The following is a 27,041-nucleotide window of genomic DNA, read 5'->3' as shown; positions in this document are numbered from 1 at the left end:
TAATGCATGGAACTTGCGAACACAATGTTTCGATAGCTCTCTGTGACATTCGGGAGATATAGCATCATGTCACATGTATACAGGAAGACTGTATGCATTCTGCCTCCTATGGGGATGCTCCACTCCAACCCCCACCCAGCACAGCCATATGGCAATAGGCTTCACTGCCAAGGCGAAGAGGGGCATGGAGAGGGGCAGCCCTGTCTGCTACTGCTGTATACTAAGATAGGCTCCAATATGTAGTGGGCATGTGTAAAGCAAGAGAATGAGCTTCCCTACGCACCTGCCTATACCTAAGCGTCACAGCAGTTCAAAGAGTTAAGTCCAATCTAGGGAGTCAAATGCTTTTTACAGGTCTAGCTCAAGACATGCTGGCTTGGTGAGAGACTGGAAGGTAAAAACCCCATGATATGAACCTGCCTGCATATATATTCAGAGATGCACTGCATCCTGTAACTAAGCTATTTTGGTCAGAGTGGACCACAGTAGCGGCTGCTACTAGTCCCGGGAGGTAGGTGGGGGGGAACACCTGGAACGGCCGGCCCGACTGCCGCCTCGCCTGAATCCTCCAAGTCAACTTCCTGCCGACTCCCGGAAACAGGAAGCACCCGGCAGACAGGCTCCCCTGAGCCAATCATAACGGTGCAATGCAGCATTGTGATTGGTCTGAGCACCGACTGCAACAGGGAGCCTGTGCATGAATCCTGACCTGGCTGTGTAATCTAGTCTGGTAGGAACATGCAAAGTGTGCATGGACTGTTTGGTCGGCTCAAGAGGGGTAATTTGTTAGCGCACAGCACTCCTCCCCATCTTGCCAGCTCTGCCCCACCCCGCCCGAGAGGCACTGACAGCTATAGGAAAAATAACATGATAATAATTATAGTAATTATCATGTTATTTTTCATTTTGTTCAGTGGGGCGGCACTCCTCCGCCTTAGCGGAGGAGCCGCCACTGGTGGACCAACTGGGTAGGAGCAGGAACAATCGGTCCTCCAGGATCCTGCTTAAGGCGTGGAGTTTGGTCAGTTAGATTGGGGGGGGTGTGAGCTTCAGATTTTCCAACAATCACACTGGCATCTAAAGGTAAAATACATTATACAACAAGCAGGGTGCATTATAGGGGTTTCGTGACAGTGGAAAGGGAGAGGGATGTGTACTAAGAGAGAAACAACACAATATTTTGTAAAATAACTGACATTATTGGATTTCCAAACAGAGAGAATGTGTGTGCTTTTTCGCTGTGTGTGTGCAGAAATCCCGGGTGAAATCCGACAGACACTTTACCATACCCGACTGAAAGCACCTGTACCCAACTATACATCAGAAAATACATTTATTAGGGTGGGTGTAATCCTCTAAACAACCCCCCTGAAGCTACAACCCTGAAGATCTTCTAGTCCTTATCCACAATCCCTAGCGGACGATAGGAAACAAGCCCTGTGGTCTTCCTCCCTGGCTTTGGAATAAACACTAATGAGGCCTCTCGTAGGAAGGAAGAGAGAAGACCCTCTGCGAGTGCTGTGCTGTACAGTGTTTCCCGCTGTGCAGCAAGTATGTCAGCATAAGTGCGCTAGACCTCCAAGGGGATCTCGTCAGGGCCTGAGCTTCTGCCTGTGGCTAAGGATCGGATAGCATCTTTGATCTGGGATTGGAGCTTCGAGGTCCTGCTGCTCTTCATGGGTAATTTAAATTAATTGATTAGTAAGAAAATATTCTTTATTGTATGATTACCTAAAATCATTTACAAATACAGTGCATGGTACATCATAGAAAAAGACATTTGATTATTAAAAGATCTAAAATTTATTTAAAAAAATGAGTGACCCAAATTTTTTAAAGAACTTCTAAAAATTGAATAGTGTTAAGGTAATCAAGAAACATCTCGAGCTGAAGCCTGACTGGGTGAGGCATGTAGTGCTTGGTAGTGTATTGCGAAGGGGTCATGAATTTCTTGAGTGAGGAGCAGTGTGTCTGGTCCTGTGTTTATTGAAGTGATTGGTTGCTGCGCTGGTTCCTGCTGAGGTAACCTGGCCAATAGAGTACACAGTTTGTCTGCCACAGAGTGCATGCGTGCCATTTGTGCCTTTAAGTTAATGCAGAGCAACTGTTCTAGGAACTGTGCATGTTTGATAGCCAGAAACCGGTCCTAGGATGCTTGATTCTGGTCCAGGGAAGACATGGCTTGGCAGTTCGGGCTGGACTGTTCCCATGAGGCACAGGGTCAAGACTGATTTGCATATGGCCATGTCTGAACTGGGGTGGCTTGGTGAGCAAAATAACAATGGATTAAACCCAGATCTGTGACTGGGGGTGAATGTTTTGCCATTGTGCAACATTCCGTCCATCATATTGTGTGTTTTTCATATTTAATACATGCCAGCGCAAGAGGGTGATAAAAGGCATCATGGGCCATCTGGTTGCCTTCCAGGGAAAGAAGGGAGTCCTCATTATCCTTGAGTTGTATCTTGAACTTGCACCGCATGCCCACCAATGCCCCTAGGCAATGCCTTCTAATTGATGCCTCCCATTCGACACTGCCGGAGGAGGTCACTGCCTGATTTAGCTGAAATACTCCACAATCATATTCCAGAGCGAAGCACGCAAAGCGATGTCCTCTAAAATCACCGCTGCGTACGCAAAGATAGGACACTAAAATCGCCGCTGCGTACGCAAAGATAGGACAGGTGAATGCGGACGACCCCAGTTGAGTCTCACGTGAAGAGGATTGCGATCAGTCTGCATGCTTAAGGTGGGGGCCTACATTGGAAGAACAGAATATTCTGTGTAGGGACTCATATGGGCTGTGAGGGGAAGAATAAAAGGAGTAAATCCTGGACTTAGGATTGCATTGTCGCCAAATATCTAGGAGATTGCAGTGACTTAGCCAGTGAGATAGGTTTTTCACATGATGGGAGGAGGAGACCTGTGTAAGGGGAGGGAATGACCTGCCAAGGATTGGGTCCAGTACCCAGTAAAAATCTCCTCACAGGATCCAGAACAAGTGCACCCATTTCACTCCATACGATTCTGCATTCACCTGCTCCAGGGCGCCTTGTTCAAAGGCTATGCAGGATAGAGCAATAGCTAGAAGGATGGCATGGATAATTGAAGGATGCCTGGCTGTTGCAGAAGCGAACAGCGCTTATGTGTCGTCAATATGGGCTTTTCAAGCCACGCCCCAAACCAGCTTTAGCCTGATAGTGCCAATTCTACCAATTTTATTACAGGCAGCTGGGCATGTTGATTTTTTAACCTAGATTATGTCAATAGTGGTGCTCGAGTTGGCCACACAGTATAAATATGCCAAGGGCTTGAGGTGAACATTTTGGCCATAGGTCCCCCACTTGTGGAGTTTAGAAGATGGAACAACTGGAAGTCAACTTCTGGACTTGTTTGTGTAGCTGGTAATGTCCTATTGTTTTGTCTACTCTGTAAATATTATATGGATTCTCCTCATTTTAGGGGCTCCAATGTAGAAAGAACAGCTGAAGCTATTCCACCGTCAGCCCTTCTGCTTTTTTTGCTGTTGCAAATGTTTTGCATTACCTATGATTTTGTTGTGGATAGTATTTAAATTTTATTTTTTTAATGAACTTGACAGTAGCAATTTGGAAAAGTACACTTTGTCATATAATTAATTTCTTTATATTGGCATTTTGTTCTGTGAGCTTTTTCAATTTTGGTTGAAGGAAGTGTGGCTATTACAGAGATCCTTGTTAGTGTTGATTGATGTTTCTATTGTGCCTTAAATTTCGATGATTTTTTGTTTTGGGTTTCATGCTTTGTTCAATGTACTGTTTTTTTACTATTCTGTACATTATGTATTCTTGCGTGATTTTATAGATTTCTTGTTAGTTCGACGTAAACTGTATGAGTGATTGATTACAGCGTACGCCTGTCTGTTGCTAGCTTTTATGACACAAGCTGTCGAAATAAAGCTTATATTGATAGATTGATTACAGGACAGTCCCTAATGGCCATAGCCCAATGTGTAGCACTGTGAATGTACCCTTAAATCAGGCAATCGTTCCACCCACACAAAACGCAGGACTTGTATGTCCTTTATGAAAGAAAACCCGATATGAAAACACAACACTGATCAATATTCAGCCTATTACTAGTCTCCCATGTCTGGGCAAGAGCATTGAAAAGATGTATTATTTATTTGAAGCTTGCTGTTCTGATCCCTTTCTAGAGCTGGCTCCTCCTCTGGAGTGAAGGAGAAATAAGACCCGAAGCTATTGGGACCTCCTCAGCTGATCCACCCCACCCACAATCTAGGAGAGGGGCTTGACCTGCAGTGGTTGAACAAACAGGATAAAGAACAACAATTCCCAACAGGTATCAGTTAGAGGCAGTTAAATGATATATGCAGTTAGCATTACATGAACAAGAAACAAGGAGGCTCATATGGTTTAAAAGCTTGTTATTCACCAATTCAAAGGAGGGTGTTTCACATGGAAATACAGTTAAACAGCACTGTACAGAGAGAATCATGTGACAACCCGAAGGCACTTGGTGAGTGGTGATATTTACAATTGGTGAAAGGTGAAGATGCAAGTGCTGAACGTGAACAGCGTGAGCGGCGCAAAGTGACAAAGAAATTATACAGTGATGGCTCCGCAGGATTAAGTTATAGTCACCTAAATCATGGAACAAACAATTTTACAGGAGCCAAAAACGTTAGATGCGCCATAAAATTGCGCTGTGATGTCGACGGCGTTTCGATCCCCTTGAGTCGGGATCGTCATCAGGACAGGGTTGTCGAATTACGAGAAGTGTTGTGCACGCAATAATAATAGCGTGGTCTCTGGATTCCCTGGCAGTACGAGCCCTCATCGCCGCCGGCCGCCTTGATTTACTCAGGCGCTGCCACGCTGTAACTGCCCTTGGCCACGCCAAACAATTGCAGACGCCGCATCCGCTGCTTCCGCCAGGGAATCCAGAGACCACGCTATTATTATTGCGTGCACAACACTGCTCGTAATTCGACAACCCTGTCCTGATGACGATCCCGACTCAAGGGGATCGAAACGCCGTCAACATCACAGCGCAATTTTATGGCGCATCTAACGTTTTTGGCTCCTGTAAAATTGTTTGTTCCATGATTTAAGTGACTATAACTTAATCCTGCAGAGCCATCACTGTATAATTTCTTTGTCACTTTGCGCCGCTGACGCTGTTCACGTTCAGCACTTGCATCTTCACCTTTCACCAATTGTAAATATCACCACTCACCAAGTGCCTTCGGGTTGTCACATGATTCTCTCTGTACAGTGCTGCCTAACTGTATTTCCATGTGAAACACCCTCCTTTGAATTGGTGAATAACTAGCTTTTAAACCATATGAGCCTCCTTGTTTCTTGTTCATGTAATGCTAACTGCATATATCATTTAACTGCCTCTAACTGATACCTGTTGGGAATTGTTGTTCTTTATACTCCACACCCATCCCAACGTGGTTAATGGGTTTTACTCCTGTGTTTCTTATACATACATGAACAAACAGGAAGCACACACAAGAAGGGTGGGATAATACACCCGTATAATATTAGCCAGATATCATGAACATTATTGTCAAGGCTGTTCTTGCTGGGTCCCAGAGTGACACAAAGCAGACAAAGAGATTAGCATCCTCCAATAAGACTTGGAGCAATTAGGATGCCTCAATTCAGTTTAATAGTTATTAATTTCTAGGTTCCTAGAAATCGTCTTTCACCTTTTCAAATGCCAGATTTTTCCCATATTTTAGTTTCAGGTGGGAAAGGAGGTACATTGCAACAGTCAGTGTAATGAATCTATGCATTACATCGATACTAAGTGTATCAAGCGCAGTCTCTGCAAAGTCATAAAGTCATATTATCTGTGGGGTGGTGTTAACAAGGAACAGTGTTTGCTCCAGACAAAGGCACACCCATCAGCAACCATTTTACCTAGGAAACTACAAGGAAGACTCAGTAGGCTAAGATGTAATACATCATTCTACAGTGTAATACAAAACTTTGTAATTTCGACCTATTGCAAACTTGCGTTGATCTCTGCGAGCTCCTATGGTCGTATCAATCTGGGTCTCAGCTGTAATACTGAGACAACCACTCAGCACACTCCTAATGTTAGGGCTTGTGTTTGATATCGCGGTTAGAGCCCATGAATCCCTTTGGACAAAACGATCACAGGGCACTTTTGCCTATCCTGTGATCATACAGGGGCACTGGAGATAAGATCATCTTGAAGTGATTGTCAGTATGTCTTACAGAATTTTGACCAAGATTCATGAAGCCAAAATTGGCTCGCAAAGGGCCAGATTCTGAGAATCTGGACCTTTGCGAGCGCAATTTTTGCATTTGGGATTCATCATCCCAAATGCAAAAATCGCATTTATAGAAATCGCTAAATTGCGAAGAATCGCATTTAAGGAATCTCAATTAGAGATTCCTTAAATGCTATTCATGAACCTTTTTAAAATTGCGAATTCGCTATATGGGGCCGCTATATACCGCAAAGTGTAACTTCGTGGTAAATAGCGAAAACTTAGAAAAATGCACTTTAGTGCATTATTCTAAGTTGTATGTTACACACACACATATCCTTTGGACATGTGTGTGCGCAACACCAGTGTACATTTGCATTTATGGGGTGCTACAGGGTGTCCTTTGGACACCCTGGCACCCTTGAAATCGCTTCCTTATTTGCGATTCGCTAATTGCTAATCGCAAATAAGGAATGACTCCCCACTCATTCCTATGAGCCTTGAGGCCCATAGGAATGAATGGGAAAGCCATTCCTTATTTGCGATTAGCAATTAGCGAATCGCAAATAAGGAAGCAGTAGAAATCGCAAAATAAATTGCGATTTCTACATGCATCCCGTTTTGCGAGTCTTTAATAGCGATTCCTTAATATTCGCTATTAAGGACTCGCAAAAGAGAACTTTGTTGAATCTGGGGGATAGTCAGTTCATCCAAATTAGGTCCAATGGATCTCTTCTTCTAATTGCGGATCGGATGCCACAGGGATCAATTCTTATCTTTAACTGTGTTAAGGACAAGAATTGTCCTTGGAGGATTTGCTTGCAGAAATGAATGTCTCCATTCATCAATTATCTACATCAGTGGTTGTCTCAAAGAGGACGTCCAACGCCTGTGGAGGTGCTTCTTAGCAATTGAAACATTGATAGTTGCAGTGAGAGTAAAGTTCAGGCAAACCAAGACCAAGCTTTTACTTTTTTCATGTGGTAGAGTGAATTGGTGTGGTACTGGACTATGATTGTCACAATATGGATAGCCTGTCATGAATATCATCTACAAAAATATTGCTTAATTGGAGCCAATAATAGAAAAACTACACCCAATGGAATGGTATTTTTTTACAGCATTTGGGTAAGGAATTTATGTTGGATGTTATTCTGGCCTATATCTGAATGCATGGGCCAGTGCTTAATTTCTGCAGATGGTTGCAGATAGTGGACACCAGAACTCATTTTGGGGAATGGGATTTATGTTTTATCATCAGATTTTGACCCACAGCGAAGGAGATGTGTAGTTGGAGATTGTTCCATGCTTTAGAGGTGGTGTATGAGAAGGCCCGACCTCTGGACTTCTTTCTGTGGACACGTGCTTGTTCAGGTAGGCAGAGCCTATGTTCCATAGTGCCTTGAATGTGTCAGTGAGGAGGCTGAACTGAGCACATTTATGTATTGGGATGGGAGCCAGAATGGCTCATTCAGGAATGATGTTCATGTACTTGTGTTGTAGCATTTAAATCAGGTGATGCTTTATTAGGTCGAAGCCTGCGTAGGCTGCGCTTGCGCAGTCTTGCAGGGGAGATCTTGTGTTTTGGAGTGTGGGGGCTTGAACCCATCCCTCTTCTCCATTGGCTGGCTTCCTAAACGGAGGCTAGCCATTGGTGGAGAGGGGCGTCACTCCGTTCAAGCCAGGATTCGGGTGTGTGTTTTTTAGGTTCTTTCTCTTTTCTTTCTCTCCTCTTCCCATTGGCTGGAATTTTACATTCCAGTCAGTCAGTCAAAATTAACTTTATTTGGTTTGTCATAACCATAAAGCATGTAAAACACGTTTCATTTCATACAAAGGTTACAAAAGAAGCATTTTCCACTCTGTTAAAATATTTAAAAATACTGTTAAAAATTTCTTATCTGTCGCCGGACCTTTAGTCGTTTCTGGCTTTCGTAAGTAAATTTTCAACTATTATCATGAATTTTATCCCCCGACATATTAAAGTGTTCGATGTGGCGCCCATCCAGCTTGTCACCGCATGTCTGCAAGTGCGAATGTTTAAATCAATGAAGGTTGTTTTTAGCAAATTCCTTCTTTCCGCTTTTACTATTTCGCAGACACACAGTAAGTGGCTTAAAGTTTCTGTATGGTACCCACATAAACGACATGCCTTTTTTTGATGGTTACTTTTCCAGGAGGGGGCTATGTCCTTCGAGCAAAAATCACCAAATCTATATGCCATGAACTTTCTTTTGAGTGACAGTCGGAAATGGGCTGCAAGATAGGGTTGTGGTTTTAAGCTTGTGTACGAATTTATTATAACCCAAGCATGGCGGCATTTTGCTAGTCTCCTTTTGTCTTCTACTAAGGATAGTGCTTTTGCCCTGTTGTTGCAGACTTTATTGAAGGACGCCCTTTCCAACGTGCTTTTCCATACTTCCTCAATCTCCAGTTCTTCCAGGGCAATCCGCAAATGATCACCCCACGTGTTTGGATTTCTTTGTTCGTATTGTAGTTTTATTTCTGTCCAACATAAATTGTCCAAAGTTCCCAATTCCGCTGTTCTAAGTTTCCTGCATAATTTTACCAAGATTGCTTTCCTTTGAAATTCTTGATTCTGAAGTCCAAATTCCAAACGTATCTGTGCCGGCGAGGAACCTTTAAAGAGATTAAATACTGTTTTGTAGACCTTTATCTGTAATTTGTTTAAGATGTTAATTTCTTGGCCATGCCAAGTTTCCAATCCATAGGACAAGGTTGGGAGCAATTGCGCTGCCATGATTTTTAGGAGGTGCCCATGTGAAGGGCATTCCAATTTTTTGTGCAACTGTTTGTAGGCAAATATTAATGAATTGGCTTTTGCTGTGATCTCCTTTTTCTGGTCTATCCGGGATAGATTTCTTGCCATTTTGATGCCCAAGTATTTATAAACCCCTATTTCCTCTATTTGTGTGTTTTTTGCATACCATTTGTGTTTCCCTTGTCTCGGGCCCGCAAGTCTTACCACCTTTGTTTTTGATTTGTTCAATTCCAGACCTTGGATATCCAGGTAGTCAATGAGTTTATTTACGGTCCTTTGCAGCCCTATCGGAGTTTGGCTCAACAACACGATATCGTCTGCATATTGCAGAAATTGGATTGGCTCATTTGCCAACTTTGGTGGGTGTCCGTTTACTTGTGACAAATAATTGTTTAAATCTGCCAAGTATAAGTTAAATAAACATGGAGAGAGAACACAACCTTGTTTTAGTCCATTTGTTATGTTTATTTTCGATGATACTCTACTTCCGTCTCCTAGTTTTACAGTAGCCCATGTTTCGCTGTATAACGATTCTAAAGCTTTTATCAGTGGCTGTGGGAGACCCCATGCTTTCAGTTTATTCCACAGATGGTTACGTGGTACTCTGTCAAAAGCAGATTTCAAGTCAATGTAGCAGGCCAGTAATACTTCCTTTTTTCTTTCAGCCTTTTCCGTCAAGATCGTCAATGCGGATAGGTTTGAGATGGTCCCCATGCCTTGTCTGAAGCCCGTTTGAAATTTAGGGATGATGTTATTTTCCTCCGTCCATTCTTGTAGGTGTTGCAATATGCATGAGGCATAGAGTTTAGCCTCAACATCAATGAGGGCTATCAACCTATAATTCCCGGGTTCTGATCTACAGCCGCTCTTGTAAATTGGGTGGAAAAGGTTACCACTCCAGGACTGTGGGATGTTGTTATCACAAAACACTTGGTTAAAAAGTGGTGTAAGGTATTTAGCCCAGATGTCAGGGTCTCGTTTGAACAGGGCGTTTGGTAGACCATTTGGTCCTGCTGCTCCTTCAGCCTTCAATTTTTTAATACAATTTTTTGTATTTTTTTCAGTTGTCAATGGTGTTTGCTCATTAGCTTCCCAGCCGGTCACATCTAGTACTTGTTCCCTTTTTATACCGGTTGTCTCAAGGGTAAGTTCTTTTCCTTTGCCTTCTTGTGTACTTAATGCATCGTTCTCTTGTGGTCCGCTTTTCGGATTATACAATTTGTCGATGTATTCCAACCACGTTGTTTCGTTTATTCCAATGTTGGCCGTCGTTCCATATCCTTTCATTAATTTGTTAATTAAGCCCCAAAATTCCCTGCTATTTGGTAATTTACTTGCCCACAGCAGATCCCCCCATATCTTTTCTTTGTATTTCCTTTTTTCCACTCTACATTCTTCCTTGTATTCTTTTCTCATTTTTTGAATCTTATTGTTATCTATGTGTTTTCCCGTTGTGATTGCTTTCGCTTTTTGTCTTACCTCCTTGGCAATGTTTCTTTTTTTGTTTCCCAGGTGTGTTGTATACCAAGGATCTTTTTTAGCCACTTGCAGGCCTTTACCTCCTGGTTTTGTTGGAAATGTATCCAAGAGTAACGTATGTAATTTTTCCCAATGTTTTACTAATGGATATACAGATGGCTCCTCAGCATTCTCTATGTGTTTTCTTACCATATCCATTATCTCTTCCATTATTATTCCTCTCCATTTGAGTTTTCGTAAATTATACGTTTCAGGCAGTGCAACTAGAGATGCTACACACTCTTTTTGCTTGATGTCTAAATATAAGACTGTTTCCTGAGGAAAGTGGTCGCTTTCCGGTCTTGTTATAATGCAGAAGTTGTTGATCAAGGGAATTAGGTCTTTGCTGATTATTGTATAATCTATAATTGATTGTTTTTTCCCGCATGAAAAGGTGATACCTGCCAGTTGATCTCCCTTCATATTTCCATTCAGGATGACAAGACCTAGTATTTCCAGCTCGTTTACTGTTTTTTGATGTACATTCTTATTGGATTTTCCCCCTGTCAAATTGCAGTTAAAATCCCCTGAGATTATTATCTCGTGATTTTGATGTGTAATTTGTAGCGTTTTTATTAAATTTATTAGGTTTAACAGTTTTTCCTTTTTCTTATTCTTGTCAGGATGAATGTATATGTTTAGAATTAATAGTTTTTTCCCCTCTCCGTTTATAGACTGCTTGCATTCCAATTTGATTACTTGAATCCAGTTTTCTCCGGAATCCATTTCCTCTGTTTTCCAGTCATATTCTGTTGTTGTATATACAGACAACCCCCCTCCTGGGTGTCCATACTTTGCGAATTTTTCGGCCATTATATGATGTTCTTCGTATCCTGCTATGTGTTCAGGTGTCATATTCCACGTTTCTTGTAGCAGGATTATGTTGAATTTACTTAAGAAAGCAATGGTGTCTTGGTCCTTTTGCATTTCTTTGAAACCATGGACATTCCAGGAACATATTGTAATTTTTTTATCATTTTGCTTGGTGGTTTTCTTAATTTGTTCCCCAATTACTGTATTATTATCATCAGGATCGATGTAAATTCAGGTTGTATGGTATCCAGGACCAGTCTTCATTACCGTCAGAATGGGTGGTTGTTTGTCTAAGGGTAATGTTATTTTCACTTGTCTCCCTACTTGTCTCTTGGTTTGTTGGCATACTTCTAGCTCCTTTTAATTTTACATTCCAGCCTATGGGAAGAGGAGAGAAAGAAAAAACGCCTCCCAGTCCGAAAATGTCGGGGCTTTTTGGATAGCCATTTCTGCTGGACCGCCGCCGGGAGAAGTAGAGAAGCTGCTGAGTCCTCCGCCCCAGCCGGTGAGTGCTCGCTTTTCTTGCCTCTGTTCCCCGATTGTGCCCGTTTCCTTGCCTCTGTTCTTCGTTGTGCTTGCTTTTCTGCACCCCGTTCCCTCGGTGTGCGTGCTTTTCTGCCCCCCGTTCCTCGTTGTGCTTGCTTTTCTGCCCCCGTTCCTCGTTGTGCGTGCTTTTCTGCCCCCGTCCCTTGTTGTGCTTGCTTTTATGCCCCCCCTCGTTCCCTCGTGGTTTCGTACCTGGAACATCATCATCGTCGTAGGAGCTCTGGACGGTGCCAAGGGCTGTCTCCCAAGGGAAGCATTTCATGCTGTGGGACTCCGGCTGCACCGGACGTTGTCCTGAAAGGCGGGGCGGCGGAGGACGGCGACGGCCGGAGAGGCGAAAGACAGGACAACCGCCACCACGCTGACTGGAGCCCACCAGGCAGCTGAGGACGCTGTGAATACCATGCTGACCAGAGCCCACCCGGAAGCTGAAGGAGGCACAACACCGCGTTGACCGTTGCCCACCTGGCAACTGAGGACGCCGAGGGGAGCGGAGGAACGGTAACGGGCACAGTCAGCCAATACGGCAGTGCCCAAGGTAAACAGGAGCCACGGCCATGGGGATTACGAGGACCAGCCTTACATCACAAAGAAGGGTCGGCGCGGGCGGCGGTGCCCCGGCGGAAGATCTGCTAAAGGAGGTGAGTTCGGGGTGGGATGCAGAGGCGAATTGGACGGAACGTAATGCCTACGGGTTTACCTTTACCCGGCCGATGCGATGGTTGACAATTTTCTAGATAACATATTTTGGGTTAAAAAAAAAAAAAAGCATCCAAGCAATAAGAAGCACAGGTCATGGGCTAAAGCGAACTCTGAATAGGGTCAGGAGGCCTCTAGAGTTGTTTATATTGTGGGTTCGGTGCTACCTACGCACCATCAAACTCATTGAAATGCGAGAAGATGGTCTATATCTGCCTAGCCACAACTGTAAGAACGGCTTGGAGGTGCAGGGAGTATTAGTATGTAGGGTGTGTGCAAGGGTAACTCGGCTTGTGCTCTTAAAAATAGACTGGGCCAATGTGGGGTGGATCCGCATAAACGCCTGCAGACTACGAGCCATATGTAGGTGGCCAAATACCGGTCGGTAACACCGAAAAAGGCCAGTTTTCGGCGTTACCGACCGGTATTTAGCCATGTGAGATGTACGTAATACCGAATTGAATCGATAATAACGAATCAGTAAAAAATTACCGATTCCTTATTTACCGATTTAAAATTACCGAAACAAAGAATACCGAATCGGAAATAACAATTCGGAATAATCCCCAAAAAAGCGATGTAGCAAACCTCGTTAATACCGAATATGACCAGATTCGGTAATAACGAATCGGTATTTACCACTTTTCAGGAGCATGTGGTAATCAGGTGCAGTGCATAAAAACAGGCCCAAAATGCATCTGTGTGAACACAATGGCGGGCCTCTACCTCATAGCAAGGCGGCTACGCTTGAGAGCAGCAGGAGTGAGGATCTGGAGATGGGAAGAGCAGGTGTACAGATTGCGCATCACATTGTTCCAATTGACAGAAGCAGAAATCCATGAAAGATACAGACTGCACCCTGATACCATCCTGGACCTAATACGGGACCTAAAACCCTATCTGGAGCATCAGACACCAAGGGCCCACGCTGTCCCCACCCATGTCCAGGTACTCTGCTGCCTGCATCTCCTTGCATCAGGAAGTTTCCAGGGTGTGATAGCTGCAGTGGGTGGAGTGTCACAGAGCTGTCTATCCCGTTTCTTCAACACCTTCCTAGATGCCATGATGGACAGAATGGAACGTTACATATCCTTCCCCAGTACACAGGCGGAGCTGCAGAGGACCAAGCTGGAGTTTTACGAAATTGCACACTTCCCACACGTCATCGGCTGCATCGATGGGACCCATATACCCATCTGCCCACCTGCAGCAAGTGAATACAATTACAGGAACCGCAAATCCACCCACTCCATCAATGTACAGGTGACATGTAATGCCAAGTACATAATTACTGACATCGTGGCCAAATTCCCCGGGAGTAGCCACGACGCGTACATCTTCCGGAACAGTGGCATCCATACATGTCTGCTTGCAGGTGAATTTGGAGACGGATACATACTAGGTAAGTAAAAGTGACACACCCTGATGTACACCCTGGCTAAAGATGTTCGTCACACATATTAATGCCACTTACATCTGTACATAGGTGACAGCGCATATGCCCTCCGGCCTTATCTACTCACACCATATCTCAACCCAGCAACCCCAAGGTAGAGGAGATACAATGTGGCACATAGGAGCACACGCAATGTGGTGGAGCGCACATTTGGATTGCTCAAAAGCAGATTCTGTTGCCTCCACAAAACTGGAGGTGCACGTCTGTACAGCCCCATCAAATGTTGCAAGACAATTGCCACATGTGCAATGCTACACAATCTGGCCACAAAAAAAGGAACAGCAGTGGAACTGACTGACTCAGAGGACGAGGACGAGGACAACCCTCAGCCAGAGCCCTGCGCAGCAGGTGTTGCTATTGAACATGATGGGAGACAGAGACGGGCAGAGATTACGTCAAACTATTTCTGAGTGAGTAACGACACAGAGCCAGTTACAGATACATGTTAAGGTGTTTATTAGGCACACCCCCAGTATTGTGAGCAATGTCCAATTGGACATGGGTTACATCACCCATCTCATGCATGGTAACAGCCATAGGTCCTTACTTCATGCGGCCACACGCTGCCCGTGACCGTTCCCTATCAACACTGTCTGGTGTGTTGGACTGTTCCTGTGAAGGCACGTTATGTTCACTACGCCTTCTGCACTCGGTGGGTGAGGGCGTGATGCTACCACGGCTGGTGGCCTCCTCACTGTCCCCCCCCCCTTCCATTGTGGCCGCCTTAGCATTCTGCATTTGCTCTAGCACTGAGGTCATGGACACCATCCCCCTGGCCACATCCCTGCTGCAATGCGCCATCTCCTCCTGCATGGCGATGGACCTGCGACACATTAGTGATGTTGCAGTGGCCAGCCGGTTCACAGGCTTGGTATAGGCCTGGAGCCTCTGTCTCTCCCTGCGCCTGGCTAGACGGTCCTGCTCAAGCTGGCTGCAGAGGTTGTCCACCGAAGTAGCTACTCTCTCCATTCCTGCACACAGGTTCTCCCCCATAGCACTGATGCCCTTCTCCATCCTGTGCATATGCTTGTTTATGTGTGCCACCTCCCTGTGAATTGACTTCATCTCTCTCCATTGCTGGACCTTCAGCATGTTGCCTTCCAGTCCAGCAAACACACTGTCACCCTGCTCGGCTGCTTCTGGACTGTCCGGCCTTGCGGCGTCTGGATAAGATATGAGATGTGGGCCCCCTCGGATGCAGAACCAGACCTCTCCCTGTTGGATCTATCTCCTATGGGACTTTGTTCGCCCCCTCTGCCCTCCTCCTCTGACTCCTCCATCTGCTGGAGGGTGGCCACGGCATGCCTCCTGCCTGACTGTGGTGGTGGGGGTGTTGGTGATCTTCGCAGTGGGGACTGTGTGAGAGGGGATTGCGGACTTCCCTGGCGCTGTGGTGATGGCTGTGGTGGAGGAATAGATGGCTGTGATGACGCAGAGGTTGTGGTCCCTGCAGGCATGCTGACGTCTTCATTTTGCCTCCCCTCTGGCCTGGCTGACTTAGCTCGGCTGCTCTCTGCTGCACTGCGAGATGACTCGCCTGTAATGACACAAATGTAGATATACTCACTGCTCTGTCTGCTATGGAATTACATTAAACAACATGCCTACAGAGCACAGTGGTTGTCCTGACGTAGCCAATTACTTTACCATGCTATTGTGTTTGCTAGCCTGACTGTCCTATTCATGAGTTCCCTCTGACTACATCACCCATAATGCATTGCAGGAAACCAGTAAGACATGGGGTGGAGTGGGAGCCCCTTTGCCACTATGGGGATTGGGGTTGGGGAGGGGGTAGCACAGCATGCCGGGCATGCTTCTTACCTTGTTTTCTAGCTGCTCTGGCGGAGCTGTCTGCGTCTCCCACGCCACTCACACTCTCCGGCTGGATGGTGGACTCCACCATCAGTTCAAGTGGAGTTGGTGCTGGGGCTCGGTTTTTCCCTCCACCAGTTTTGCCAGCCTGCCTCTGTCTCTCTGCCATTCTCAGTTTTGCTGTCTTCCTGAGGTCATACCACCTCTTCCTGATGTCCTCTATGGTGCGCTGGGTCACACCTATGGCATTGATTTTGTCCCGGATGCCACTCCAGATTTGCCTCTTTTGTGATTCTGGCACTTGGTGGGACTGGGCTCCAAATAGCTTGTGGTGCTCTTGGCTGACATCCTGGATCAGGACCTCCAGCTCCTTGTCACTGAACTTGAGTTTTCTCTTTCTGTCGCATCCCTCCTTCTCCCTGTCCTGGCTTGCTATTCCAATGCTTGTTGTAGTATTTCAGTCCTGCTTGTGGCTGTGTGGCTGTATTGCTGCTAGCTCCTCAGCTCACCTGCCTGCCTGCCTGCCTCACTGTGAGCTCCAGGTCCTCTGCACCTTGCTGGGTGTGGCCACTTCCTGTTTTGGAGGTAATTGGGTGATTCAGGATTGGCTGATTCAACAAATTACGATTTTTTGAATTACCGATTCGGTATTTCCGATTCGGTAATGGATTCTGTAACACCGAATCGGTATTTGCCTTTCTTTGAATTATATTTTTTTACCGATTCGTTCTGAATCGGTATTTAATACCGATTTTTAACGAATCGGTAAACTTTAACGAATTTTTATGTACATCGCGTTTACCGATTCCTTAATACCGATTCGGTAATATTCGGTATTAAGGATTCGGTATTCTCCATTTACCTACACTTGGCCCTACGTGTCTTAGCTTGAGAGCCGTTTATGTCACTTAAATTGCAGCGACACTTAACAGTACACGTCAATCATGCAACAGGTTGGAGCTATGAAGTGGATGAGTCTCAATTTGCGGGAACGTGCATTGTTTCGGGAACCCGCCGAAAAGGGCTTGTGGACAGCACTGTGCGTTAACATTTCAGGTGGTACGAGATTTTTCATATAGCTGTTAGAACAACCACAGCTTTTCCCAGGCATGTTAGAAACAATGATAACTTACAGAATGTTTCCCGTAATCCATGCTCCATCCCGGCCGGTACGGGGCAGCGGGGACCTGGTCAAAATAAAAGCGGGCAGAACTGACCAACGGTTTTTGCGGTCAGGTAGCAAATGACGGGTTAAGACCTAGTTGAGACCAGGTTGCCTCCACGTTGTGAAAGAGGTTAGTTCCCGCCCCCCCTTGTTTCTAACCTAGGTTGCTTCCACATTGCGAAAGGGGTGTTAGTTCCCGTCCCCCTCCCTTGTTTGCAATTGGGGATAAATACATGGAGGGCATTTCTAGGTTAGCGTCAGCCTCAGGTCAGATTTCCCCTTGCCCAGATGGAAGAAATCCGAAATTAAAAAAATTAACAGTCCAGGCCCTTGAACGCCTATTAATCCTTTCTGGTGCGCGAAGACAAAGGATCACCTGCCAACGTTGAGCTACGTGCAGGCACTTAAAAACAGCCTATATATATACCGGCGATACCAAATATGCATGTATTGACGACGTGTAGTAATCTTCTCCCTATACTTACCAAAATCTCTGCAATGTCATGTCAGGATTTAAAAGGAGAGGAGGGGGAAGTGGGAGAGGACGTGGCGCAACAGCCAATAAGTACCGATTTTTGGAGCAGGGGGAATGGGGTCCAGTCTCGCATAGGCTCAACATCGTGTGTGTGTGTGTGTGGGGCTCTGTGTGTGTGTGGGGGGCTATGTGTGTGTGTATGGGGCTCTCTGTGTGTTTGTGTGGGGCTCTCTCAGTGTGTGTGTGGGGCTCTCTCTGTGTGTGTGGGGGGGCTCTGTGTGTGTGTGTGGCTCTCTGTGTGTGCGTGTGGCTCTCTGTGTGTGGCTCTGTGTGTGTGTGTGTGTGTGGCTCTGTGTGTGTGTTTGTGTGGCTCTCTGTGTGTGTGTGTGGCTCTGTGTGTGTGTGTGTGGCTCTGTGTGTGTGTGTGGTGCTCTGTGTGTGTGTGTGTGGCTCTCTGTGTGTGTGTGGCTCTCTGTGTGTTTGCGGCTCTCTGTGTGTGTGGCTCTGTGTGTGTGTGGCTCTGTGTGTGTGTGTGTGTGGCTCTGTGTGTGTGTGTGGCTCTGTGTGTGTGGCTCTGTGTGTGGGTGTGTGTGTGGCTCTGTGTGTGTGGCTCTCTGTGTGTGTGTGGCTCTCTGTGTGGGTGTGTGGCTCTGTGTGTGTGTGTGTGGCTCTCTGTGTGTGTCTGTGTGTGTGTGTGTGTGGCTCTGTGTGTGTGTGGGGGCTCTCTGTGTGTGTGAGGGGCTCTGTGTGTGTGTGTGGGGGGGGTCTCTCTGTGTGTGTGTGGGGCTCTGTGTGTGTGTGGGGGGGTTCTGTGTGTGTGGGGGGGCTCTGTGTGTGTTGGGCTCTGTGTGTGTGGGGGGGCTCTGTGTATGTGGGGGGGCTCTGTGTGTGTGTGTGGGGGCTCTGTGTGTTTGTGGGGGGCTCTGTGTGTGGGGGGCTCTGTGTGTGTGGGGGCTCTGTGTGTGTGTGGGGCTCTGTGTGTTTGGGGGGCTCTGTGTGTGTGTGGGGCTCTGTGTGTGTGGGGGGGCTCTGTGTGCATGGGGCCTCTGTGTGTGTGGGGGGGCTCTGTGTGTGGGGGGGCTCTGTGTGTGGGGGGCTCTGTGTGTGGGGGGGCTCTGTGTGTGTGGGGGGGCTCTGTGTGTGTGGGGGGGCGCTGTGTGTGTGTGTCTCCGTGTGTGAGTCTCTGTGGGTGTGTGTGTGGGTGCAAATGCAATAGGTGTCGCATTTGCGAGAGATTAAGGTATTGACATTGTAAATGACAATGCCATTTATTTATCTGTTTTCAAAACCAACACATAAATAAAAATGTTGTCATTTACAATGCCAATAGCTCTAACTTTGGCAAAGGCGAGACCGTTGCATTGTAAATGCTTGTTAAACTACTTCCCAATCTGTGCCTCCCTTTATTTGAAGCTTGTCTTGGACTATTTCCTTCCATTTCTTGGATTCAAAGAAATATCAGCACATTGTTTCCATTGTTAATCAATGCAGACTTCCTTTAGAATCTCACATCAAATTTAAAGTGGGACTAGTTTTAAGCACAAGCAGACTATTCTTTAAAATCCTTCTTATGTGGCTGCTAATCTGCATGCAACATATAGCAAGCTTTTTTTCTTTCTTCATGTTTTACAAGTTAAAGAGTATCTTAATTTGAATCAGTCCTTGTCTGACACTGTTGCTAGGATGTGTAGCTCATTTCCATTAATCCTAGCACACATTTCCAACCTTGTGAAAAGACCGGAAGAACCTTCATTCTAACAAATATTTGTCATCATTGTTAACTTCTGTATTGTTTTTTCTTATTTTTGATGGTCAACCATTTCTTAGGAAGATTTTAGTTTGTTGGATTATTTGTGTGTTCAGACATTTATGTGCAGTGTTCTGTCAGCTAACTCGGCAAGGTGTGAGCGCTATACATTTAAAAACTAAACAACACATACACAAGGCTCATTGTGGGGCCATTATTCTGTACATGGTAAAATGTGAGGTGGAAAGTTTCAGTAACCACTTCACCCATGACATGATGTTTTCAATAACCAGTAGCATACTGTAGGAAGCTGGCTCTGTATATACTATTCCAAAATGAGGTATAGTGTGCACAGAGTCCAGTGGAACCCCAAAGGTAGGCAGAGGTAAAAGTAGATAGCACCTTACTCTCTACTTTTGGTAGTGTGGGTGAGCAGTAAGGCTTTATCAGAGGGTAGTATTAAGCATTTGTTGTACACACCCAGGCCACAAATGATGTCACACACTCAAAGAATGAACTCAGATCAGTTTGTATAAAAAATATTATGTAGTTATATTTATTTTCTAAAACCAAGCAAGCCTGGCACAGGTAAGTGTAAGTGATACTTTTCAAGGCAAGTTGAACAATACAAGCAATCTGAATGAAAATGACTTTGTTACAGGTCTGTAAATACTTTTGAATACAGTGAAAATTGCTGATAGATTACTTTTGATTACTTTTCAGATTACTTTTCAGATTACTTTTTCTACTCAGTGTGATATGCCTAGATATGACACTGGGACATTTCCTAGAGAAAAGGTAAGTAAAGCAGTTAGATATTTGCAGTTTTTCAAGTTCCCATACAAAACCAACTTCACACTTCAAACAATTTTCAAGAAAAGCAGTCAATACAATCCTATGGAAGGAAATTAAGTTAACGGTTTGCAGGTGAGTACTTATTTGTGGGAGTTGGTTTTCTGGCATTAGAACCAGGGTTCCCTCGGGGTCAAGGAATGCACTCTGAGGACACCCTCAGCGGCACTAGGGCTCACGCTTAATGTTATCCAATAAGGGATTGTGTTGGTGGCTGCTCACAAGCAGGCCACAAGGTTTGTGGGAGCAAAGCTCCTGGTGTTAGGCTCAGGGCAAAGGGGGATCCGAGTTAGCACACAAGGTACACTTGCAGCGGCGGCTGGGTGCAGGGTGCTGTTTTGGGGTCAGGTGTTCTGTTGTTTTCAAAGGGAGTTGCTGTTTTTGAATTTTGGCTGTGGGCTCGGTCCAGGGACACTACCGGGAGGAACTAACAGCTGGACAGGTAAGTTGGAGGGCTCGGGGACGTAGATGCACTTGGGTCCTCTTCTCCAGGGCGCAGGGGTGTCTTTTGAGGTCGGATTTCACCTTACCAGGCCACTCTGGGTTGGGGTAGGTCTCCGTGCAGAGGCTGCTGGCGACGTCGGGAGTCTTGCAGTGGTCAACCCATGGTGGACTCAGACTCTGGAGCGCTGGGGGACCTGGCTAGGAGCGGTAGGCCACTCAGACTCGGGCTGTAGGTGTTGGGTGCAGTGGTGGTTCCAGGCATTGGGTTTCATTATCCTCAGTGGGCATGGACTCTTTTTTGGCTGTTTCTTTTGAACAGAGCTGCTGTTCACAGGAGATCCAGTCTTTGTTGAAGGCAGTCAGTCCTCCCAAGGGTTTTGGAGGTCGCTGGCTGCAGGACAAGGCGACTTTTGGTGCAGGATCTCTGGAAACTGCAGACGGGCCGGTAGGGCTGGGGCAAAGTCAATTCTTCTCTGTAGTATCCTCTGTTGGGCGTCTCCTTTTGTCCTTCTTCTTAGGTTGCGGTAATCTGTTTTCTTGGTTCAGGGCTGCCCCTAAATACTGTATTTAGGGGGCAATTTAGGGATTTAGGGGGCGCTTTAGGGGTCTTGAAGTCAGTAGCCAATGGTTTTTTGACCTTAGGGTGATTACACCCTTGGTGTGCTCACCCCATGTGGGGGAGTAGGCACAATCCATAATCCTGATTGGAGAGGGCCTGCCATCTGCAAGCTAGCGGACACTGAAGAGTGGGCTTCACCCCGCCTCCCCCACCTGGGGTTGGCAGAGGTGGGCACACCTTCTGGGCTGTGCTAATTTTTCTGCCTGTATTTCCGCTGGAAAGGAGGGGAGACAGGAAGGGGGCCTGCTCCTGATAGCAGGAGAAGCAGCTGGGGGTCGCCTTACAAAGACTGCAAGACCTTTGACACTCCCCTACCACAGATGGCTCTTCCTTGACTGTGGGAGGTGTGACCACCTCAGCCCAGGAAAGGATCTGTTTCTGAGCTCAGAGAGTGAAGGCTCCCACCCCAGGGGTCCAGAAACATATCGTGGTGGCAGGCTGGTATGTACCAGTCAGGGAACCCACCAGAGGCTGGTCGTTTTTCAGGGGGCATCTCTAAGATGCCCCCTGAGTGCATTTTTCATTTAATCCCACACTGGCATCAGTGTGGGTTTAATGTGCTGAGAAGTGTGATACCAAACTTCCCAGTTTTCAGTAAAGCCATTATGGTGCTGCAGAGTTCGTAATGACAATCTCCCAGCACCATATACTCTTAATAGCATTACTGCACTTACAATGTTTAAGAATTGGTCTAGACACTGTACCTCTACCCTCACCACTGGTATAGTGCACCCAGCTAGAGGGGTGGCTGGCATATGCCAGGGCAGTGGGTTGTAGGCATGGCACACAGGGATATGTGCCATGTTGACTCTTCACTTTATTCTGCACCAAAACATGCAGCCGTAATGGCAGTGTGTGTGTGTAAAAGTACAAGGTCTCTAAGGGTGGCACAATAAGTGCTGCAGCCCTTAGAGGCCTTCCCTGGCCACAGTGTCCTTGTGCTGCCTTTTAAAGCGGACTGACATGTGGCCAGAGAGGTGCCAATTGGGGGTACAAGGTACAGTTTTGGGAAAGAACACAGGCCCTGGGAACCTGGTTGACAGAGACCCAGGGCACATCAAGTCAAAGTTAATCAGTGGTCTGGCAAAAAGTGGGGGGTTACTGCAACAGAAACCCAGCTTCCTACACGTACCAACAGACAGTTAGAGCTTTCTGTCGCCAGATGCTAAAAAGAATAAGAGGGCACATCCTTCAAGATACAAGCATACTTTGATACACATTTCAGTCACAATTGGGAGCCTCACTCAGGATGGCTTCCCTCAAGAAGAACCTAAAAATAGGACGGTTCAGAATGCGTTACCCAGTTGACATGTTGACATACTCATATGAAGACTAGTCTCCTATTCTTATAAGGGATAAGACATTGGCCTTGAACAGTCTGACAGGAGTGCATCTTATCCCTAATGGTTTTAGTAAGTAAGTAAGTAAAAAGACACTTCTATAGCGCAGCTTTCACTCCAAGGAGTATCTTGGCGCTCGCCCAACCCAGATGGAGGGGTTGGAGGAAAAAGAATAGCCTGTACACCACACCACAGATTACACTAACGCCCTACATGCTGCATCGGACAGAGAGAAGACCCAAGTTTTTAATGCCTTCCTAAAATGGGATTCTTGAGACAGGGATCGTAGAAAGGGCGGAAGCTTATTCCAGGCCTTAGTACCTAGTACAAAGAGGGATTTACCACCTTTTGTTGCCAGCTTGAATCGGGGAAGTGTAAGTAGATTCTGACTGGCAGACCTCAGACAACGTGTCGGATGGTATCTTTTGAAACCATTGCAAAGGTATTTTGGACCTTGCTGATGGAATGCCCTGAAAGTGATTACAAGGATTTTAAACAGGATTCTTTTACCTATTGGCAGCCAATGGAGTGTGTTGAGTGCTGCTGAAGCTGAAGACCTACGGGGCCAACGTATACCAGGCGGGCCGCAGCATTTTGAACCATTTGTAACCTGTGGAGGACAGTTTTGTTAGCTCCAGCATATAAGCCGTTACAATAGTCCAACCTGGAACTTATTAAGGCCACTGCAACTGTTTTCCTGGCCGACAACGGGAGTAGGTCGAAGAACTTCCTCAGCGCTTTTACAATCTGGAAACACGTCCCAGCTGCTGCCACTGCTTGATGTTTAAAAGACAGTTGGTCATCAAATTTGATGCCCAAGTTGCGGGCAGATGTAATTGTGTTGGGAGGGGCCTCTGCATCCGCAGGCCAACACATTTTTGGAGAGAACAGATTATGACTCCCAAATGGAAGATTTTCTGTTTTTCCCGCGTTACATTTTAAGTGGTTGGTAGTCATCCATTTAAAAGTTGCTGCCAGACATTCCTTAAGATCTTCCTCGGCACCCGACTGTTTTCCCTATCCAACATCAGAATGAGTTGGGTGTCGTCAGCATATGAGATTGAACTGATCTGGAATGATGCGATCAGTTCCACTAGGGGTACCATGTACAGATTAAAAAGTACAGGACTTAAGCTCGAGCCCTGAGGGACCCCTGAGCTGACGACCTTTGCTTCAGACTGGTATTGCCCCAACACTGTGACTTGGCGTCTATTGCTAAGGAAATTCCTGAGCCAGGCCAAGACCTGCCCTCCTACCCCTGCGGCAGCCAACCGGTCCACTAAGATGTTATGTGAGACCGTATCGAAGGCTGCCGACAGGTCGAGTAGGATGAGGACAGCCTTCTTTCCCTGGTCCATGGCCGCTCGTAGGGTCTCAGCTGTAAATAGCAGGGCCGTCTCGGTAGAATATTCTGACCGAAACCCTGACTGATTAGGATGGAGAATGTTGTTCTTCTCCAAAAAGCTCGTCAGTTGGCTGTTGACGAACTTTTCAGCCAGTTTGAACAGCACAGGAAGCAGGGAGATGGGGCGCAGGTTGGAAAGAGTGGTAGGATCAGCGAGTGCCTTTTTTTGGAGAGGCTTGACAGCAGCAAGCTTCCAATCATTGGGAATGTCTGCCGTGACTAAAGATGAATTGATAATCCTGTTGATTATAGGATTAACCATTTCTACTAATGTCTGTAACACTAGGGGGGGACAGGGGTCAAAAGGGGATCCAGATTTGCTGGCTAGAATCGCCTTAGAGGTGTCTTCAAGGGATACTGGGGCAAATTCCTCCAGACGGGCAGAGGTCTTTATCTCCGCTGTCTGTTCAGAGACCTGCGACAACGTTGGCCCTGAGGGGAAGGTCTTCACGATGGTAAGGATCTTGTTGTCAAAGTAATCAGATATCGCATTACACAAATCTTGAGATGGGGGAATCTCCTGCGATAGAGCTGATGGATTCATAAAATCCTTTGCAATCTTAAAGATTTCTTTTTGTCCCTGGCCCACCGCAGAAAGGGCCTGTAGATAGTAAGTTTTCTTAGCAGATTTTATTCCAGCATGGTACTTCCGTCTCGCTGACCTATAGGTATTACCGGTGGTGGCATCATAATTTCTACGCCACCTCCGTTCCAATGTTCTTACCTCTCCCGGTTCTAATTTTAAGGCCAATGAGAACCAAGGGGTGCTTTTTTTTAGACCACTAGTCCTCATTTGAAAATGATTTTCCTTGTTTAGGAAAATATGTAGCGTTAGGTCTGCAGAGTGGCCGAAAAAAGATATGTAGGTGCTAAATAAAACGCCCCACGAAAATAATATGAAATTAATTATTACAGCTGACAAATTACCTCATTCATAAATCATATATAAATAAAAAAAAGCTGATAACCAGTTTGATTTTGCTTGACCATACAGAGGAGAAACTATCTACAGGGACATGACGGTTGCTTACTCGGTGTACTCTCACTGGCCTTCTCAAACCACAAAGGCCACAGTGCTTTATACAAGATTGTTGCTCTTAAAAAGGAAATAAAAATCAGAAATACATCAATGTCTTCAAATATTGTAGAGGATGTGTGTTTTGTTGTAATGGTAAATATGTCCAGTAGCCGAGGTGTAGATAGATGATGAAGGTTTATTGATGATGTTCTAGATGTAGATAGGTAGATATAATGAAGATTGAATGCAACCCCACCAGGAGCAGCTCCCTTGCTGCTCAGCCCATACTCCCAACTGACACTCATCCACCAGGCATCCCCAACATTCCATTCCCTCATCATTCACCAGCATTCCACAACACATCCACTCTGGCCGAGCAACAGTTTAATATACACTTAGGCCATGATTATAAGTGTAGGCCCTGTTTAGCACACTGAGGGCCAAATTACACATTATCACTGTTTGCACCCGGCGCACCTTTCAAAAGATGTGCTGGGTGCAAACAGTGACAATGCGCCCCATTATGGGGTCTGCTCTACCCTGGGGGCAGCTCATTCATGTGAAAACACGGAGCTGCCGCTCAGTGTTTTCACAGTGCAGGCGGCACCCAACTGCACTTTCAAAGGGGTTTAGAGATCCCCATGCAGGCGGGTGCAGTCAGTGAATGCACCCGCCTGCAAGGGGATGTCTGGGGGGGTCCGTGGGACCCCCTTTACGCCCTGCATAGGGCTGCTGTCAGGAGGCGCACTAACAGTGCGCCACCTTTTAAATGGTCCTCTGTCAGTGTGCCTCCTGAGGGCTTCTTTGACTCCACGCCCCTGTCTGTAATATAGTGTGGGTGCAGAGTCAAAGGAATTCCTTCATTTGCATAGGGCACACCCCTATGCAAATGAGGGGACACCCTCTGTTGATAGCGCTGGAGCTCTAAGTGCGCAAGCGCTATAAGTATTTTAGAAGGGGACGCACACGCAGCTGTGTCGTCTTTTATAATACCAGAGTGCCTCGGGGTGTGCAAAGCAGGCACAAACACCTGTTGTGCCCACAGGGCACCATCTGTAATACGGCCCCTAATTAATAGCGATATCACCGGCTACGTTATTTATCGAAAGCGATAAATAGTACCTATTATGAGTTTATGGGGAATTAAATGTGGATTTTGGTGCTTAAAGCACACAAATCCGCATGATGCTTTAAATGCTGTATACTTTTCCCCTATTAAATATCGTAGGTTTGACCTGTCGAAATTTAATGAGCCCTGAGGTATTTACCACATACGATAATGATCGTATGCATTAAATTATGGGTACTCGCAAACATTTTCCAGGGGGCCAAAAGGTATGGCCTGAGGGACGCATTTTGAGGGTCGGGTGGAGTATGGTGGGCAGAGATGGAAGCGAAGCATGTACATGGTGTGGACAACTGATCCGTCACATGGCTTCTCTCTGCCTCCTACATTATAACATAATGCAGCAAGAATTAAAGATAGAGCATTAACTTTTGTTGTAAACTGTGAGATACTCATCTAGTGGCTGAATTACACATTGTAAAACCAGAAATACTGGGCTCAATCCTAGCTTCCTCACTTGACAAAATTGTGTGATCCTAGGCAGTTTTTTTACGTCGCCTTCCTTTTTTTCATTACTTCATATGAAAGCCCCTTTAATGCACAAGTCAGGATGTGTGCGGTACAAAACCTTTCTCTTGTGTTTGATTTTGCAAACTATAATGTTGTTCCAGTTTTCATAATAATCTCAGATACACAGAGGTGCACCTGACTAATGACGTGCCCCTTAATTTACTAATGGCATTGTTGTCTGGGCAGGGCAGCATTAAAATCTTACAAAGTTCAAGTTTGAACATTATCACTTCTAATAAATACCTCTAGATGCGGTGCTATAATTTAAGGTAAAACTCTGCTTTTACATGATTAGTGCAAGATGCCTGAAAATGAATGTGTTCCTAAAGATCAGTTGGGCAGGACACATTCTTAGCTTCCTTACCATTATTTTATTCAAAGTTTAAATAAATGCTTGCTCGCTTTCTGAATGTTTGTGCTGTGTCAAGTAAACAGCAGCCCAGTGTTGCTGTTCACCAGAGGGC

This window comes from Lissotriton helveticus, chromosome 9, assembly GCF_964261635.1.
Source record: "Lissotriton helveticus chromosome 9, aLisHel1.1, whole genome shotgun sequence".
Lineage (NCBI taxonomy): Eukaryota > Metazoa > Chordata > Amphibia > Caudata > Salamandridae > Lissotriton > Lissotriton helveticus.
This window is presented reverse-complemented; position numbering follows the sequence as displayed.